An 18,909-nucleotide genomic window follows, 5' to 3' on the forward strand; every position below is an offset into this window, starting at 1 on the left:
AATTCGTGAAATGCAACGGAACCAGCAGAAATCTTTGTGGCACCCTGCTGGTCGCAGGCCTCCAGTTTGAAAAGCAACCATCCACCACCACTCTCTGACTTCTCCCTTTGAGCTAGTTTTGTATCCAAATGGTTAGTTTTCTCTGTATCCCATGAGATCTAACCTTGCTAACCGATCTACAATGAGGGGTCTTTGTAGAATGCCTTACAAAAGTCCATATTGATTATGTCCACTGCTCTGCCCTCATCAGTCGTCTTTGTTGCTACTTCAGTCCTATCCTAATCAGTCCTTGCCTTTTCAAATACATGTAAATTTTGTCCCTCAGGATTCCCTCTAACCACTGCCCACACCGCTGTCAGACTCAGCAGTCTATAGTTCTGACTTTTCCCTTACCAACTTTCTTAGATAATGGCACCACGTTAGTCAATCTCTAATCTTGCAGCACATAACTTGTGGCTATCAATGATACACATATCTCATTAAGGGGCCCAGCAATCATTTCCCTGGGGTACGTCTGATCATTTATCAACCTTTATGCATTTTTAGCACCACCTTCTCTGTAATATGAGCATTTTTCAAGATATCGCTATTTATTTCCCCAAGTTCTCTAACTTCCATATCCTTCTCCACAGTAAACACCAGTGAAAAGTACTCGTTTAATCTCTCCCCTATCTCCTGCAGTTCCACACGTAGACAGCCTTGCTGATCTTTAAGGAGCCCTATTCTCTCCCTTGTTACTTTTTTGTACTTAATGTATTTGTAGAATCTCTTTGGATTTTTCTTAACCTTATTTTTCTTTAGCTATCTCATATCACCTTCTGTGCCCTCCCAAAGTCCCCTTTGAGTATACTCCTATTGCCTTTATATTCTTCCAGGGATTCACTCAATCTCTGATGTCTGTCCCTGACATGTGCTTCCTCCTTATTCTTGACCAAAACCTCAATTTCTCTCGTCATCCAACATTTCCCAACATTCCAGCTTTGCCTTTCACCCTACCAGGAACATACTCCACTTGGACTCTCATGATCTCATTTTTGATGGCTTCCTATTTTCTAGGTGTCCCTTTATCTGTGACAACCCCCCCTCCCCCACACACCCCATATGAAGAACTAAAAATCTTAAAAGCATTGTTGATATCATTCAAGTGCTAGTGCCAAAATGTATTTTCACAAATGTTCAAGGTTGCTAGAAAATTAATAGGGAAATCCCTGGCAATTACAGACCAGTCAGTCTTACGACTGTGGTCAGCAATGTTTTGGAAAGAACTGAGAGATAGGATTTATGACTATTTGGCTAAGCATTGCGTGATTAAAGGCAGTCGGCATGGCTTTCTGAGAGGCAGGTCATGCCTCTCAAATCTTATTGAGTTCTTTGAGGAAGTGACAAGAGAGGTCGAACAGTGGATGTGGTGTATGTGGACTTCAGCAAGGCATTTGATAAGTTTCCGCATGGTAGGCTCATTCATAAAGTCAGGAATTCAGGATACAGGGAGATTTGGCTATCTGGATTCAGAATTGGTTGGCTGGCAGAAGGCAGAGAGTGGTTATAGATGGAGGTCAGTGCTGAGTGGGGTCCCGCAGGCTCTGTTCTTGGGCCTCTTCTCTTCGTAGTTTTTATAAATTACTTGAATGAGGAGGTTGATGGGTGGGTTAGTAAATTTGCAGATGACTCAAATGTTGGTGGTGCTGTCGATAGTATCGAGGGCTATTGCAGGCTGCAGCGTGATATGGACAGGATGCAGAGCTGAGCTGAGAAATAGCAGTTGGAGTTCAACCTGGAAAAATTCGAAGCGATGCATTTTGGAAGGTCGAACTTGAATGCTGAATATAGGATTAAAGATGGAATTCTTGGCAGTGCGGAGGAACAGAGGGATCTGAGTGTGCAAGTATATTGATCCCTCCAAGTTGCTACCCAAGTGGATAGGGTTGTTAAGAAAGCATACGATGTTTTGGCTTTCATTAATAGGGGGATCGAGTTTAAGAGCCGCGAAGTTTTGCTACAGCCCTACAAGTCCCTGCTGAGACCACACTCGGAATATTGTGTCCAATTCTGGTCGCCCTACTATAGGAAAAATACAAAGGTTTTGGGGAAGGTGCAAAAGGTTTACAAAGATGCTGCCTGGACTGGAGGGCTTGCCATATGAAGAAAGGTTGAATAAGCTCAGACTTTTCTCTCTGGAGAGAAGGAGGAAGAAAGGAGACCTGATCGAGGTATACAAGATAATGAGAGGAATAGATAGAGTAAATAGCCAGAGACTTTTCCCCAGGGCAGGATTGACTGATACGAGGGGTCACAGTTGTAAGATATTAGGAGAAAGATATAGAGGAGACATCAGAGTTGGGTGCTTTACGCAGAGAGTTGTGAATGCATGGAATGCATTGCCAGCTGTGCTGGTGGAAGCAGAGTCATTAGGGACATTTAAGCAACTGCTGGACATGCACATGGATAGCAGTGAATTGAGGGGTGCATAGGTTAAGTTATTATATTTTATATTAGGATTAAACCTCGGCACAACATCGTGGGCTAAGGGCCTGTTCTGTGCTGTACTTTTCTATGTTCTGTATTCTAATGTGGTTAAAATCTTCTACACTTATTTGCAAATATTATATGACAATTTAAGAAACTATAAATTGGATCAATTTACTCATTTTTTCAAAAAATGGTCAAGAGTACCTCCAAGCAGACATAGAATAGAGTCATAGAATCCTTAGAGTGTGGAAACAGGCCCTTCAGCCCAACAAGTTCACACCGACCCTCCGAAGAGTAACCCATCCAGACCCATTCCCCCTACCCTATTATTCAACATGTACCGCTGTTTAATGCACCTAACCTGCACATCCCTGAACACTATAGGTGAATTGGCTATGCTAAATTGCCCAATCTGCACATCTTTTTTGGATTGTGAGGTGAAACCGGAGCACCCAGAGGAAAACCACATAGATGTGGAGAGAACATGCAAACACAACACACAGTTGCCCGAGGCTGGAATCAAAGCCGGGTCCCTGGTGCGGAGAGGTAGCAGTGCTAACCACTGAGCCACCGTGCCGCCCTCACATCTTGTATCATGAAGCCTGTTGCATTTACTGATGCTGAATGAAAATCTTAGTTTAGGTACCCTGCCATTTAAAAAATAAAATCAGGATTCTCAATCCGGAATGCACTGCACAATTCATACCTTCCCTTCCTGAGTAAATAGATGTCTCGTTGACTATCAAAGATAAACTGTCAGCCAGAAACTAGATGATACTGCATCACCTTCAATATTGAAAGTTGCATTGTGTGAATTTGACACTTAGTTCTTCATGTTGGGCCATGATTTTCAAATGTGATATGTAGGATTTCCAAGAATAGCCCAAAAATAACTGCCCAAAAGATAACTGTTTTCAATGCAATCATTAAAAAAATGCATACACCAGAAATGGTGAGCTAAATTGTAAAACAGAATTTTCTAAATCTTAGTTGATAAGCTATTGTATTGTCTTTGCATAGCTGATGACCAGGAGAAATTTTGCATATTTTAAGAACTTGAGCGAGTCAACATGTTAGAGTGTCCTTTGTTCTGATAAGTAAAACATGAAAGTTTAATTTTAACTGAAGAAATTTAATGTGATCCTTGAATGTACTGAACTAACCTCAAGGTGATAATGTGGCCAAGTAGCCCAATTCCTTTAAATCATTTTACTTCAATTTTTTTTTTACTTTGACGACATTTACAAAACTGCAGTTTCTCACATTATCATTAAGTAAAAATCTGCTGTTGTCAGTTGGGGTCATTTCTCACTGTATATTAAACTTTTGCTATGAATTTACATTACAACAGGAATTTAGTGTGCTGTTATTTAACATATGTCCATACAAACTGGATCAATACAAAACTGTTAGTATAGACTGAGGGGATCCACTTTAAAAATATGGGAGCTCCCATTTAAGACATGAGGAGAAATGTTTGCCTTAGATGGTTGTGTTTCTGGAACTCTCTTCCCCAGAGAACAGTGAGCATTGAGTCATTGAATATTTTCAACGCAGAGGAAGATAGATTTTGACTAACAAGGAAGTCTAAGCTTATTGTAGGTTGGCAGGAACATGGAGTTGAAACTGCAGTCAGATGAGTCATGATCTTATTGAATAGCACAGCAGGTTTGAGGTGCCAAATGGCCTTCTCCTGCTCCTAGTTTGTATGTTCATGTGTTACACAAATGTGTAGAAAAATAGAGCAGATGGAACAAAACTAAGAAATTATTGTCTATTTTATTGAAATGTTGGTGACTGCCTTTTCCATTTGATTCCATAATTGACAAAATGGATAGCTGAGTAAATTGGACATCACTATTTGTCATAATTGGGGGCAGAGGTCATTAAAAGGTTTAACATTCAATTGATCATGTAACACGCTTTCTCTCAGACTAACACTTGGTGTCCTCTCCATAACACTTCAATATTCTGGTGTAAATTTGCTCACTGTGCTGGAAGGTTCATTTTCTGACGTTTTGTCACCACACTAGGTAGCATCATCAGTGAGCCTCTAGTGAAACACTGGTATTATGTCTCACTTTCTATTTGTGTTTTGGTCTCCTTGAGTTGGTTATGTCATTTTCAGTGTTGGTGATGTCATTTCCTGTTTTTTTTCTCAGAGGATGGGGTCTAAGTCGATATGTTTGTTGATAGACTTCTGGCTGGAATGTCATGCTCCTCTGAATTCTCGTGCATGTCTCTATTTGGCTTGTCCTAGGATGGATGTGTTGTCCCAGTCAAAATAGTGTCCTTACTCATCTGTATGTAAAGACACTAGTGGGTCATGTATTTTTGTGGCTAATTGATGTTCATGTATCCCGCTGGCTAGTTTTCTGCTTGTTGCCCAATGTAGTGCAAGGTATTTTGTAAATGTTGTTTGTTTAGCTTGTTGTCTGTATAAGGCCTTTCAAGTTCATTAGCTGCTGTTTTAGTGTGTTGGTGCATTTGTGGAATACCATGATGCCAAGAGGTCTGAGTTGTTTCCGAGATGTCTTTGATATAGGAGAGAGTGGCTAGGGTTTCTGGATGCATTTTGTCTGCTTGTTTAGGTTTATTGCTGAGAAATGTGTGGACTGTGTTCATTGGATACCCGTTATTTTTAAATACACTGTATAGGTGATTTTCCTCTGCGCTTCATAGTTCCTCTGTGCTGCAGTGTATGGTGGCTCGTTGAAATAATGTTCTATTGCAGCTTCATTTGTGGGTATTGTGATGATTGCTTCTGTAGTTGAGTATTTCGTCCGTATGTGTTGTTTTCCTGTAGACGCCGGTTTGAAGGCCCCCATTGACTGTTCACTCTACTATGACATCAAGGAATGGCAACTTGTTGTTGTTTACCTCATCTTTTGTGAATTTTATGCCAGTGGGAATATTATTGATGGTCTTGAAGGTTTCCTCTACTTTGTTTTGTTTAATGATGACAAAGGTGCCATCCACATAGCATACCCAACGTTTGGGTTGGGTAGTTGCCAGAGCTGTTTCTTTGAGTCTCTGCATTACTGCCTCTGCTAAGAACCCTGATATTGGAGATCCCATGGGTGTTCTGTTGGTTTGTCTGTAGGTTTTGTTATTGAAAGTAAAGTGGATGGTAAGGCATAGGTCCACTAGCTTGACGATGTTGTCCTTGCAGATTAAGTTGTTGGTGTCTGGTGTATGTGTCTTTGCTTCTTCTAATAGTGTAGTCAGTGCTTCATTGGCCAGGTTGATGTTGATGGGTGTGAACAAGGCTGTTACGTCAAAGGAGTTTCATCCTCTTCTACATTGGTGTCTTTGGTGTTCAGGAATTCTTGGGTGGAGTGGATGGAGTGGCATGAGTCTTCTACTAAGTGTTTTAGACTTTGCTGTTGTATCTTGTCTAATCAGTACATTGGTGTTCCAGGTAGCGAGACAATGGGTCTTGGGAGGGGGTTGGACGGGGGGGTGCTTTCCTGATTTGTGAATTTTGGGTAATCCGTAGAATTGTGGTGTGTTGGATCCATCTGCTTTCATTTTTTGTTTGAAAGTCGATCTTATTTATTTCTCCAGATTTCTGAAGTCTTTTTGAGTAGGGCTGTGATTTGGTTCTCCAGTTGTGGGGTCAGGTCTATCGCCTCCTGTTGGTAAGTGTCAGTATCTGCAAGCAATGTGTTCACTTTCTCAATGTAGTCTGTTCAGTTTAAAATGAGTGCCAAGTGTCCTTTGTCTGCAGATAGGATAACAATGTATTTTTTTTTAGTCTTTCTAATGCTTTCCTTTCTTGTGGAATGAGTGTGTTTCCTTCCTTTTTCCTACTTAGTGTTGGTGTGACTGTCTGTCTGATAGTTTGCTGGGTTTCTTCTGTGAGTTTCCTGTCTTTCAGTGTTGTTTCTAATGCTGCTAAGAAACCTTTCTTGTCCACATCCCAGAAGTTGTAATTTAATCCTCTTACTAAGACGGCTTTTTCAGTGTCTATTAAGGGTCAGTCAGATAAATTATTTTATCCATGTTTCTGTGTTGTTATTTTGTGTATTTGTCTAGTCTTTTCTGCAGGTCTACTTTTTTTGTTTTCTGTGTTTGTTGCTGTCTAATGTCTATGGCTCATTGTACTGTGTCTGTCCATTCATGGTCTGTCACGTTAATGAGTATTGTGTCGAGAAATTTCCCGGTTGTAATTACGGAGTCTGTTGTGGACATGGTTAGTTATTTCTCTCAGCATTCTGTGGCCGTTTTGCTCTGCTATTCTTTTGGCTAGTGGGGTGCTGAGGGAAGATTTGTATTTAAGACATCACCAAACCAATGAAACCTAAACATGTAAATAGAAAGTGGGACATATCCCCAGCACTTCACTGGAGGCTCACTGATCTTATGGTGACAAAATGTCTGAAAACAAACCTTCCAGCTCAGTGAGCAAACTTAGAACCAGAACCTCAACCTGAGCTACAAATCTTCTCAAAACTCACTAACTTCAATATTATTTGGGTTTACCAGACAAGATTAACCTACAATTTAATCGGTAAAAACGGGGTAAAAGCATGACCCTGCAGATGCTGGAAACCAGATTCTGGATTAGAGATGCTGGAAGAGCACAGCAGTTCAGGCATTATTCGAGGAGCAATAAAATCGATGTTTCGGGCAAAAGCCCTTCATCAGGAATACAGCTTTTTTTCTGGATTAGAGGTGCTGGAAGAGCACAGCTGTTCAGGCAGCATCCGAGGAACAGTAAAATCGACGTTTCGGGCAGAGCTCTTCATCAGGAATACAATTTAATTGGATTGCTGTTTTGGTGGTATTTCAGTTCAGAATCTGGACAGAGAAGACTTCTCATCTGCAAGCTTAAAAGTTACAATACCTACCCTTTCACCACTTCCCTACTCACTGTTCACTGCCCCAAACATTTTTTCCAAGTGAAACTGCAACCTATGTATTTCTTTCAATGTATTTCTGTATTCACTATCATAATGTGGTCTCTGCACTGAGGAGACAAACACAGGCTAAGTGAGCATTTTGAAGGACACCTCGATTCAATCTGTCCCAAGCTTCCAGCAGCTTGTCATTTCAATTCTCCACCTTGCTCTCATGCTGACCTTTTGTCCAGTGTTCTAGAGAAACTCCCTGCAAGTTCAAGGAGCAACACATTGTCTTTCTATTTGCATTCTACAGCTTTCAGTACTCAACACTGAGTTCAACAAATGTGTATTGTGGGTGGCATGTTAGCTCAGTAGTTAGCACTGTTGCCTCACAGTGCCATGAACCCAGATTCCATTGCAGTCTTGGGTGACAGTCTGTGTGGAGTTTGCACATTCCTCCAGGTTTCCTGTCACAGTCCAAAGATGTGTAGGTTAGATGGATTGGCCATGCGAAATTGCCCATCATGTTCAGGGAGGTGCAGCCTAGCTGGGTTAGCCTGATGAAATACAGGATTAATAGTATAGAGTGGAGGGAGGTGAGTCTGGATGATATGCTCTTTAAAGAGTTGGCGTGGACTTGGGCTGAATAGCCTGCTTTCATGCTAGGGATTCTACATTGATAACTCCTGCCTCTACCTTCAATATTTTTTTGTTCTGCTGGGTTGCTCTCTGTCTGTTTTTTTTTAAAATCCCTTCATGCTGTATTCAGGTGGTTTATATAAAGAACAATCACTTCTCATTTGGATATGACCTTTGCTTCTTTCATTATAGACATTACCACTAATTTTGGCCATTGCAACATTAAATATTACTGTTATTTAATCTCAACTGGCTCTACCCTATTGTACCCTCTCCTTTTGTCTTCCATTTACCTCACGATTTGTGTTGGCTTAAAAATCCTTACATTTCTGCATCTCTTCAGTTCTGATGAAAGGTCATCAAACATTAAGCCTGTTTTCTTACAGATGTTGCCTGACTTGCTGAGCTTTCGGTTGCTCATTTGTGAACAGTTCACCTTCTGGTTTGTTTTCAAATAGAACCAGTGCTTTGCTTTGTTCCAGCATTGTTACTGTGCTTATCATGAAATTAATTTTTTAACTTTTTTTTATGGAAAGTAATCCAGTTGAAATTTGTTATGCCACACAATGACAAAGAGTTCGATAGGCACCATGCCTGAATTATAATGTCAACATTTCTCAAAGAGGATAATGTCTTTTTTTGATTCTGTTGTGGGATGTGATCACTGTTGGTAGGGTCAGCATATCTTACTCATTCCAAATCGCCCCTGAGATGCTGGTGTTGAGTTGCCTTCTCAAACAACTGCCATCCATCTGGTACACCCATACTGTAGTCTTTGTCCTTGTTGTCAACTCAAGCTTATTACTGTAGTACATGATGAAGTTCTTATTTGAAAAATAACACAGATACCACAAGGTAAATGATTTCCTCTTAGCATATTGGTTGGCATTGAGATAATTTGAAAACTTCTTTGTACATTGTTTGGAACCGTGGCTTGCTGTTTGTTCTTTGAAGTATCTTTTCAAAGTCAAAGTCAAAGCTACAAGGGTCAACTGCAACTGAACGTCAGAACTTGGTGGTTTAGTCCTTGAAAACAAAATGGAATAAATTTTAACAAAAATAAACCAAAATTCTTTCAAAACAATTAAGTAATCACAACGAATCATTGTAGAACAGTTATTAATTTGTTAAAGGTCCCAACTGTATTCGTATTTGAGCTGACTTGCTGTTTGCTACTATTTGCAGTACACTCCAGATGGATTCACAGTAATCCTCATGAATTGATTTACTTCGTTCACTGAACAATCTGTTTTAAATTGGTGCAATCCCAACTGGTGTTTAATTTTAATTCACTCTTTCACAAATCTAATTTAGGGAAATTCTGATCATTTTTAAGCACAGTACAGCTTTGAAAACTTTGAGTTCTTCCTACTGTTTATAAATAATTGAATATTTAATCATGCTAGCTAATTTCAATATTACAGAGACCAACTACTGAATTGCATTGACACTTAATTCAAACTTGCTTGATTCAAATTCAATCTTGTCAGCACTGAACACAGGTTTTGCTAATGTTTACATTACCTATTTCAAGTCATTGGAGAATCAACTTTTTATTCTTGTATAAAGAACTTACCCTGAAATATCAAAAGCTTTAATTCTTGCTGCAAAAGGTCCAATGGAAATCCAACTAAACTGTCCTGGGGAAAGAGTACTGACATTAGTTGAGAAGTCTTGGCTGAACCTGTAAGCCACAAAGCCTCACCCATTTCTTGCAAGGCTTGTCAAATCAAAAGAGAATGGACTGGGGCTGATACTGCAAATGCTGAGAGTCTTTACCATCCCTCCTCCAAAGGACGCTGACATAAAACAGGAGGCTGGTATGCCATGTCAGATGAGGCTCACTAGCTTCCTCAAAGATGTGAATGAGGTCCAACAAGAATAATTGTTGGCAGCGAATCTAACCAAAACATGTCTGATAGTAACTATTACCTCAACATTAACACTGTGGAAATCGTTTTTACATTACATTTTCACAGTGCTGAGAGGACATGAAGGATGGTGGTTTCCATGGGGGAATGATAGATTATACAGCACGGAAACAGACACTTTGATCCAACTTGTCCACACCAACCAAGTATCCAAACTCAAACCAGTCCCACTTGCTTGCATTTGGTCGATATTTCTCTAAACCTTTCCTATTTGTGTACCTGTCCACATGCGATTTACATTGAATGCAAAAGCAAAACAGAATTAATCATTTGAGTCTGTATGTTTTCTTAGAAAGAGTTACATTGGAGTCCATTTTCATTGTTTTGTCTCTCTCCAGAAATGCTGCCACAAATTGCTGGGTTTCTCCAAAACTTTCTGTTTGTATTTTAGAACTCTAAAATTCACAGCACTTGATTTCAATTACTAAGGATGAAGACTCTGACAGTGTGGGGCAGGTGGGTATCTGAGGTGCACCCTTAATGGTACAGGTGCTTCTTATATTCCTGTGAATACTCCAGGAGAGATCAGAAGGAGTAGTGCTGCTGGATACTAGTAGGCAAAATGCTGGTGTAATTGTTGTGAATGCACCAGCATCTATTTCACCTCCACTTCTTCATTTTATATCTTCCTTATTAGATTCCTTTGCTTTCTGATTGATTTACCACAGGCTACTAGTCACATTTTCGAAAATCCACAAAGATCCAAAGACAATATCTAATGGACCAACAAGTTTGTGGAAATAATTCTTCCCATTTAAAACAAAATGTAAATAATTGAAAATTAGTTGCAATAATTGTAAGCATTTGAAACTATTCATTTTGAAAGCTTAACTACATTGGAAGCCTGAAGCAGGACAAACCTTGGGTACACTTGGATTGTCAATTCCATGGATTTGTGACCCTTTGAGAGAAGTAATTTCTCCCCATCACTGATTTAAATCTGCTACCCCATTATTCGAAAACAATGACCTCTCATTCAGGATTGCCTCAAAGGGAGTGCTAATGGTAACAGAAGAAAGATATAGGTGCAAAATAGGTGTTAACAGTAAGTGTGAAAAGTAGAAATTAAATCAGCTTTGATGAGAGCAAACAGGACATGAGGAAGGGATATGCAATCAAAATAGAGGAAGTTATTCATGCCTAAAGTTGTTGAACTCAATGTTGAGTCCTGAAGGTTATAAAATGCTAAAATGGAAAATGGGGTACTATTCCTCCACCTTCTATTGAGTTTTGCTGAAATACTGCAGCAGGACTAAGGGCGAAATGTGAGTATAAAGCAAAATGTGTATGGAAATAGCAAGCAATTGGAAGATCAAGATCATTTTTACTAACAGTAGAAATGCTTTGCAAAGTGGTCACTGAGTCTGTGATTGGTTCCACCAATATAGAGGAGAGCCCATTGTAAGCAACAATTGCAAATAGACTAAATTGAACAAAATACAATTCAAACACTGCTTCATCTGGAGTGTATGGGGCACTGGACAGCAAAATGGATGTAAATGAGCAAGTATTGCATTTTCTGATATGGCATTGAAAAAAATGCAGTGAGGTGGGGGTGCAGGACAGCAGCACTATTGCATAAATTTTAGATTCCATTGCTTTCCTGAATTCGTTGAATTGGTGTAATGATTCCATTAGTGCTGTATAATAGACAGTTTGTATCATGGGTAAGTTTGAAACTTACTTTCCATGTTCTTAACTTTCATAATTTTACTGAATTCAAAAGCAGGTCTCAGGAAAGTTACTATTATAGATAATGCGATTCCATATTCAGCCATTTAAATTAATTGAAAATTGTTAAATGTTCTGATCCTTTTTTATTGCCAGGTTGCTATGTTCTACTGGTGTTTATTTTTTAGATAATCAGACATCACATTGCAATAACAATTTTGAGTAATTAGGAGACATTGCAATTGCACATTCTTAAATGGACAATTCTGTAGTTTCTCAGGACTATATATACAAGTATTGGTTATCTTATCTATTCTCCCACGAATAAGGAATGTGGACACACCTTATCTGACCTGGATACAAGACCAAAACATATCACTTATGCTCGCTCACACTGTCAAGATTTGAGAATAAGAAACACAAGGTTATAGATTCTTCCACTTTCTAAACAACAACACTTTTATTGCATTATATGCAGTTAAGACAATCCAAGCATCAAAATATATAATGTTGAGCAGAGGTTCACATTTGTTACTATGTACCTTTATAATAGCTATATAAATAATTCAGTGAAAAATGACATATTGTATCATTATATCATCTATGGATTTATTGCATATCAGTACATTTATTTGTTTAGTTGAATTCCATTAAGGGAAGAAAAAAAACTAAGGAATTAGCTAAGATAAATTGTATTATCATGTGTAGCTATAACTTGAGTGGTTTTGTGAATCACAGTCCAGTGATGGTGTATGTTTTTATTGCTTTCAGTAGTGGTTTCCCACAAGAGCCAGCATCATACTTTCTCTTGGAGGCCATGTGTTGTATTGGTTGCTTTCCCAATTTGTGTCTGAAAGATTTACCATTTGCAAGCTTGATTTCTCCAATACTTTATCAGCTCTCAAACTTCATGCAACATAATCTTCGACACGTTTGTTGCCTCACAACTCGAATCCTGATCCCACTGTGAACAAGTGAAGAAAATTGTTTCAGAGCAGAATGGGATAAGATGGAACAATTGGCTGAGGAGGAGCAGATGGAGTTTAATTTTGATAAATGTGTGGTGTTGCATTTTGGTCAGGAAAATGAGGGGAGGAGTAATACAATCAATGGTAAGGTCCCGGGTGTGTTGCTGAACAGAGAGACCTAGGGATGCAGGTACTTAATTCCTTGAAAGTGGAGTTGCAGTAGACTGGGTGGTGAAGAAGGCATTTGGCATACTTGCCCTCATTAGTCAGTGCATTGAGTATAGGAGTTGGGACATCATATTGCAGCTGTATAGTTCATTGGTGAGGTATTTTTAGAATATTTTGGTCAATTCTACTCTCCCTGCTTCGGGAAAGATGTTGCTAAACTTGTAAGGGTTCTGAAAAGATTTACAAGGATGTTGCCAGGATTGGACAGTTTGAGCTACAGGGATCGGCAGAATAGGCTGCGGCTTTTGTCCCTGGAGCTTTGGAGGCTGAGAGGTGACTTTATAAATGTTTATAAAAACATGAGGGGCATGGATTAGGTGAATAGCCAGAGTCTTTTTCCGGAGTAGGGAGTCCAAGATTAGAGGGCATAAGTTTAAGGTGAGAGGGGAAAGATTTAAAAGGGACCCAAGAAGCAGCGTTTTTACATGAGGGTGGTCTGTGTATGGAATGAGCTGCCAGAGGAAGTTGTAGAGATGAGAGTAATTACGATTTTGTAAGTAATCTGGATGGGTACATAAATAGGAAGGGTTTAATAGGATATGGGCCAAATGCTGGCAAATGGGAGTAGATTAGTTTCGGATATCTGGTTGGCATGAATGTATTGGACTGAACGGTCTGTTTCTGTGGCATATAACTTCATGATTTCTCTATCATCCACATTGTGAGCACTTTCTGTGCAAATCTCTTCACCTGCACTTTATTCTCGTCCCACCTTACTCCATCCAACCCAATCAATTTCTCCTCCCATTTCTTCACCACCCTGTATTGACCTTGAAATTAATCTATGCTATTCAGTTCACTCCTTGTGCTAGTGAGATCCACATTCTAACCACTCTCTGGATAATGATGTCACTCCTGAAATACCTCTTGGATTTAGTAGTCACTTGCTTATGTTTAGAGATACTGGGTCTGGTCTTGTCTGCAACTGGGAACACTTTCCCTATGTCTACCCTATCAAATACTTTCATAACCTTAAAGATCTCTATCAGGTCATCCTCTAGCTGTTTTTGTAGTAAGAACAGGTTCAATTCCTGTATGATTCTAATAAACTTTTGTTTTACTTTCCCTAGTGATACTTTGTCTTTTTAATGAGTGATGTGCTAGACTGTTTGCATTATTCCACGTGTGCTTGAACAAAGGTCCTGTGTAGGTTTAACATGACTTATCTACCTCTTAAAATTATATTTTTGAGTCATAGAGATGTACAGCACAGATACAGGCCCTTCAGTCCAACTTGTCCATGCTGACTAGATGTCCTAAATTAATCTAGTCCCACTTGCCAGCACTTGGCCCATATCCCTCTGAACACTTCCTATTCATATATCCTCCAGATGCCTTTTAAATGTTGTAATTGTACTAGCCTCCACCAGTTCCTCTGGCAGCTCGTTCCATACATGCACCACCCTCTGTATGAAAAAATTGTCCCTTTGCTCCGTTTTATATCTTTCTCCTCTCACATTAAACGTAAGCCCTCTAGTTCTGGACTCCCCCATCCTGGGAAAAAACCTTGTCTATTTACCCTATCCATGCCCCTCATGATTTTATAAACCTCTATAACGTTAGTCTCTGACACTGCAGGCCTATTCAGCCTCTCCCAATAGCTCAAATCCTCCAACTCTGGAAACATCGTTGTAAATCTTTTCTGAAGCTTTTCAAGTTTCAGATAGCAGGGAGGCCAGAACTACACACAATATTCTGAAAGTGACCTCATCAATGACCTGTACAGCCGCAACATGACCTCCCAACTCCTATACTCAATGATCTTCTTTCAACATTATATCTCCTTTTAACATTATATCTTTCTGAATGAACCCCAGCGTTTTGCTGACTTTATGAATGGCCTTACTCGCCCACATTGCTACTTTTAGCATTCAGCCTCTCTTTATGGAGTCAAGATGCATGTGAATATTACATGATGAAGGGCTTATGCTCGAAACGTCGAATTCTCTATTCCTGAGATGCTGCCTGACCTGCTGTGCTTTAACCAGCAACACATTTGCAGCTGTGATCTCCAGCATCTGCAGACCTCATTTTTTACTGTGAATATTACAGTCAATCATGTCACTAAAACGTACTTCTCCAGCAGGAAAGTATCTGTTCAAATGATTTATTCGTACTTTCTTTAAGCGGGAGAACACTTTGAACAAATGTAGTCCATAGATTATTTCCTTTGCTTTTTTTAAAAACAAAATCATTTTTTCCTCATACAGTAAATACTCAGTCACTTTTCAAATATATGCAAACAATCGCTTCCATAGTGCCATGGAAATAAATGAATTGCAACCAAAATTCCCTGCTGTAGTAGATTGGTTGCTGTAGTGATACAGCCCATTCATTGCCAGCTCTGATTTGGAGTCATTAATAACTCGCGTCCACAGTGAGCAAAAATGCATTTGTCTAATTTCCCTCAATGTCCTTGAATCCTTCGAAGCAACACCACGCATAGGCGACAAATCCATTCGCACTTTCTGCCTCTACTTACTTGCATTAACTTCCTGTTAAAATTCACCGTCAGAAATTTTGAGCCCCAGATGTTTCTTATTCCCCCTGTGAGGCGAGAAGGAAAATGTGTCATGTACATTAGCCTGAATGTGATCAAAAGCTTCCTATAGTTAGAGACTTTGAAGCTGTTTGCTTGTCTACCAGCCAGGAAATAAACTCCGAGTGGGAAAAATCTAGAGGTGGTGAGAAAACAGAACACTTGTTGATATGCACATATAAGTTATGAAGCTGAAGAAAGTAACGTGGCCTGCAGACTGTATGTTGCAGAACCTTAGTTTAATATGTAGTACAGTAATCTTAAGCAAACTGCTCCCCACTCACTATAGGAGAGTATAAATTAATGTTATAAAGGAAGCCTTCATAGCCTTTTTATCTCATTGAATCTGTCACATTCTTGTGTGTGACATGAAATTTATTGCACGGTTATCATAAAATGACAGGTATTTGTCGCACTCAAAAATCACAGAGAGAATTTGATGCTGAATGCAAATTGAGTGCTGCAGCTCCGGGCACCCTGCAGCCCTTGTGAACTTGTTCCCCTTGTCTCACACAGTGCAACCAAATGCTGCATCATTCTTGGAATCTGTAAATATTCAGAATTCTTAATTTTTTCTCTAAAATCACAGAACATTTTTCATTTCCACTTTATTTCCAGGTAACTAAGTCTTAAAATATGACTTGAATAGTCAGCAAACTAACCCCAAAATTGCCCACAATTTAATGACTTGGTAAGTCCTGCCTGCCAACAAGATCTCTTATTTAACCCAGCAAGGAAATTTACCAGAAGAGCAATTCATCTTCAAGAAGAGTAATGTATAAAATATAGGTGATGAGATAGGAGACACCCATGGTCAATACTGGCTACTGCAGTAAGTCATCAGATTGATCTATATTACTCCTTCAAGCGTTTGGTTACAAACAACCATTTGTGGAGTAAAGTGCCTTTGTACCTAATGGACACGTTGTTTACAGAATAGTGTGCTCAACTTTCAAATTCATTTAACTTGTCGTTGAAGTCCTGAAGAAAGGTCACTGGACTTGAAACATTAACTCCACTTTATGTCCACAGATGGTGCCAGACCCCCCGAGTTTCTCTACCAATTTCTGTTTTTATTCCAGATTTCCAGCATCCCGCAGTCTATTATTTCTTTATAACTTGCTTTTGGTGTTTGGCTCTGGCAACTTCCTCCAGCGAAAATATGGCGATAAAATTACGATCAGGGTCTCAGCCTCTAGCTGCGCAAAAAAGCTGTGAATATTGGGAAGTTCTCCTGTGAGTTCCTCAATGAGGAGTTTTTTTTGTCTCTATTCTTCCTTTATTGAGTAACAAGACTGCTTCAACTGTCACTGCTTCTTTTGTTGTGTTGGGATAGATATTCGATGCTGTGGTTATTTGATCCACAACCGTCAAGAACCTTCTTCCTTGTTAAAAGTTTAAAGAACGAGAGTTAATATGTTGACATTCATCTGGCAGCAATTTTAACTGAGGAAGCTATTTATTTTGATCAATTAATAGAAGTACCAAGAGAGCAGGGGTGGGAGGAGATTGTGCTATGTCTACCAATATCACTGGCAATAATTCTTAATGTTGCACACTTATCAAGGTTTCTTCAGTGTATCTCAAACCAACTGTCTTAATAATCTAGATGGACAATGTTAACAGGTGCAGAGGGAGTTGCCTTGAGAGTCCTCAACATTTATTCTGAACACCATGAAGTATCATGACCTCAGTCAAACATGGTATGGAAACTTCCCTTGGCTGATGACTCTGCTCCTCCATGTTGAACAACACTTGAAGGAAGTACTGAGGATAGTAAAGGTGCAGAATGTATCCCAGGTGGGGGATTTCAGTGTCTACCACCAAGTCTGGTTTGGGAGCAGCACCACTGATTGAGCTGGTCAAGTCTTAAAAGACATTGCTGCTAGACTAGGGCTACAGTAAGTGGTGAAGAAACTAACAGGATAGAAAAACATACTTGGCCTCACCTTCCCTCCATCATAAAGTCAGAAGTCAGGGATCCTCACTGATGATTGCACAATTTCTGGTAGCATTTATGACTCCTCAGACACTGAAGCAGTTTCATGTCCAAATGCATCAAGACTAAGACAATATCCAGGCTTGGGCTGATGAGTGGTAGATAGTATTCACACTATATAAATGGCAGGCAATAACCATTTCTAGTAAGAGACAATCTAACCTTTGCACCTTGACATTCAATGGTATTACCATCAATGAATTCCCCCACCATCAACATCCTGGCGGTTACCATTTACCAGAAACCTAACTGGACTCGCCATATAAAAACAGAGGCTACAAGAGCAGCTCAGACTGTAGGAATCCTGCAGTACGTAATTCACCCCTGTGTAACTCCCCAAAGCCTGCCAATACCTATAACACACTAGTCAGGAGTGTGATGGAATACTCCCCACTTACCTGGAGGAGTGCAGCTCCAATGACACTCAAAGCTTAACAACATCCAGGACAAAGGAACCTGCTTGATTCCGTCACTCCACCATTGGCACTCAGTAGTAGCAGTGTGTATTATCTACAAGATACACTGCCAAAATTCATCAAAGATCCTGACACCGCACCTTCCAAATCCACAACCATGTCCATCTAGAAAGATAATGACAGCAATTATATGGGAACATTGCCATCTGCAAGTTCCTCTCTAATCTACTCACCATCCTGATGAAGAAAATTGCCATGTTCTTTTAGTGTTGCTGGGTCATTATCCTGGAATTCCCTCATATGGCATTATGGATCTACCTACAGCACAAGGATTGCAGCAGTTTAAGAAGGCAGTTCACCATCTTCTCAAGGTGAACTAGAGAGGGACAATAAATGCTTATTGAACCAGTGGTACTCATGTTCCACAAGTGAGTTAAGTCACACATCATCAGATGGACTAATATTGCTATTCCTTTATCATCAAAAACCTGGAACTCCCTAACTTACAAAATCGTGTGGTTTATATATTTTTTTCATTATCAGGATAATTAATTTTGAAGCTGTAATATCTCTAGTATATTTACCTAGTCAACAGATTATGATTTAAATTCAATAATTTCAGAACAAGAGACAGATGAAGAAGAACGGCAGATGTAAGTTGTGTTAAATTGAAAATGGTATTGTCCACTTTGCCCATTTAAGGTTTCCACCCACATGTACCAGCAGAGGAAATCCAGGAAATGAATATGGGAGTTCATGATTTAACATGGCTAGCATGTCTAGAATCTAAATACATGAATTTTACTGTTTCTACCTATGAACTACACAAGGTTCCAACACATTCCAAATTGCCCTGCCTCACTCCCTTACTCTCATAGGACAGTAGGTTTGGGAGGTAGATGTAAGAAGGCACTGAATTTTGAGGTTATCTATCTACTTTAGGAAGAAGAATGCAAGGAAATGTACTTTAAATAGTATAAACAATTTCATAGTTGAAAGTAGAGGGATAAGTCAATGTAGCTATAAAGAAAATCAAAAGAACTGGCAATGCTAAACCTAATATAAATCGTGTAGGTTTGCTCACTGAGCAGGAAGGTTCATTTTCAGACGTTTCATCACCATACTAGGTAACATCATCAGTGAGCCTCTGGATGAAGTACTGGTGGTGTAGCTCATTTTCTATTTGTGTTTGGGTTTCCTTG

The sequence above is a fragment of the Hemiscyllium ocellatum genome, chromosome 10 (genome assembly GCF_020745735.1).
Source record: "Hemiscyllium ocellatum isolate sHemOce1 chromosome 10, sHemOce1.pat.X.cur, whole genome shotgun sequence".
In the NCBI taxonomy this organism is placed as follows: Eukaryota; Metazoa; Chordata; class Chondrichthyes; order Orectolobiformes; family Hemiscylliidae; genus Hemiscyllium; species Hemiscyllium ocellatum.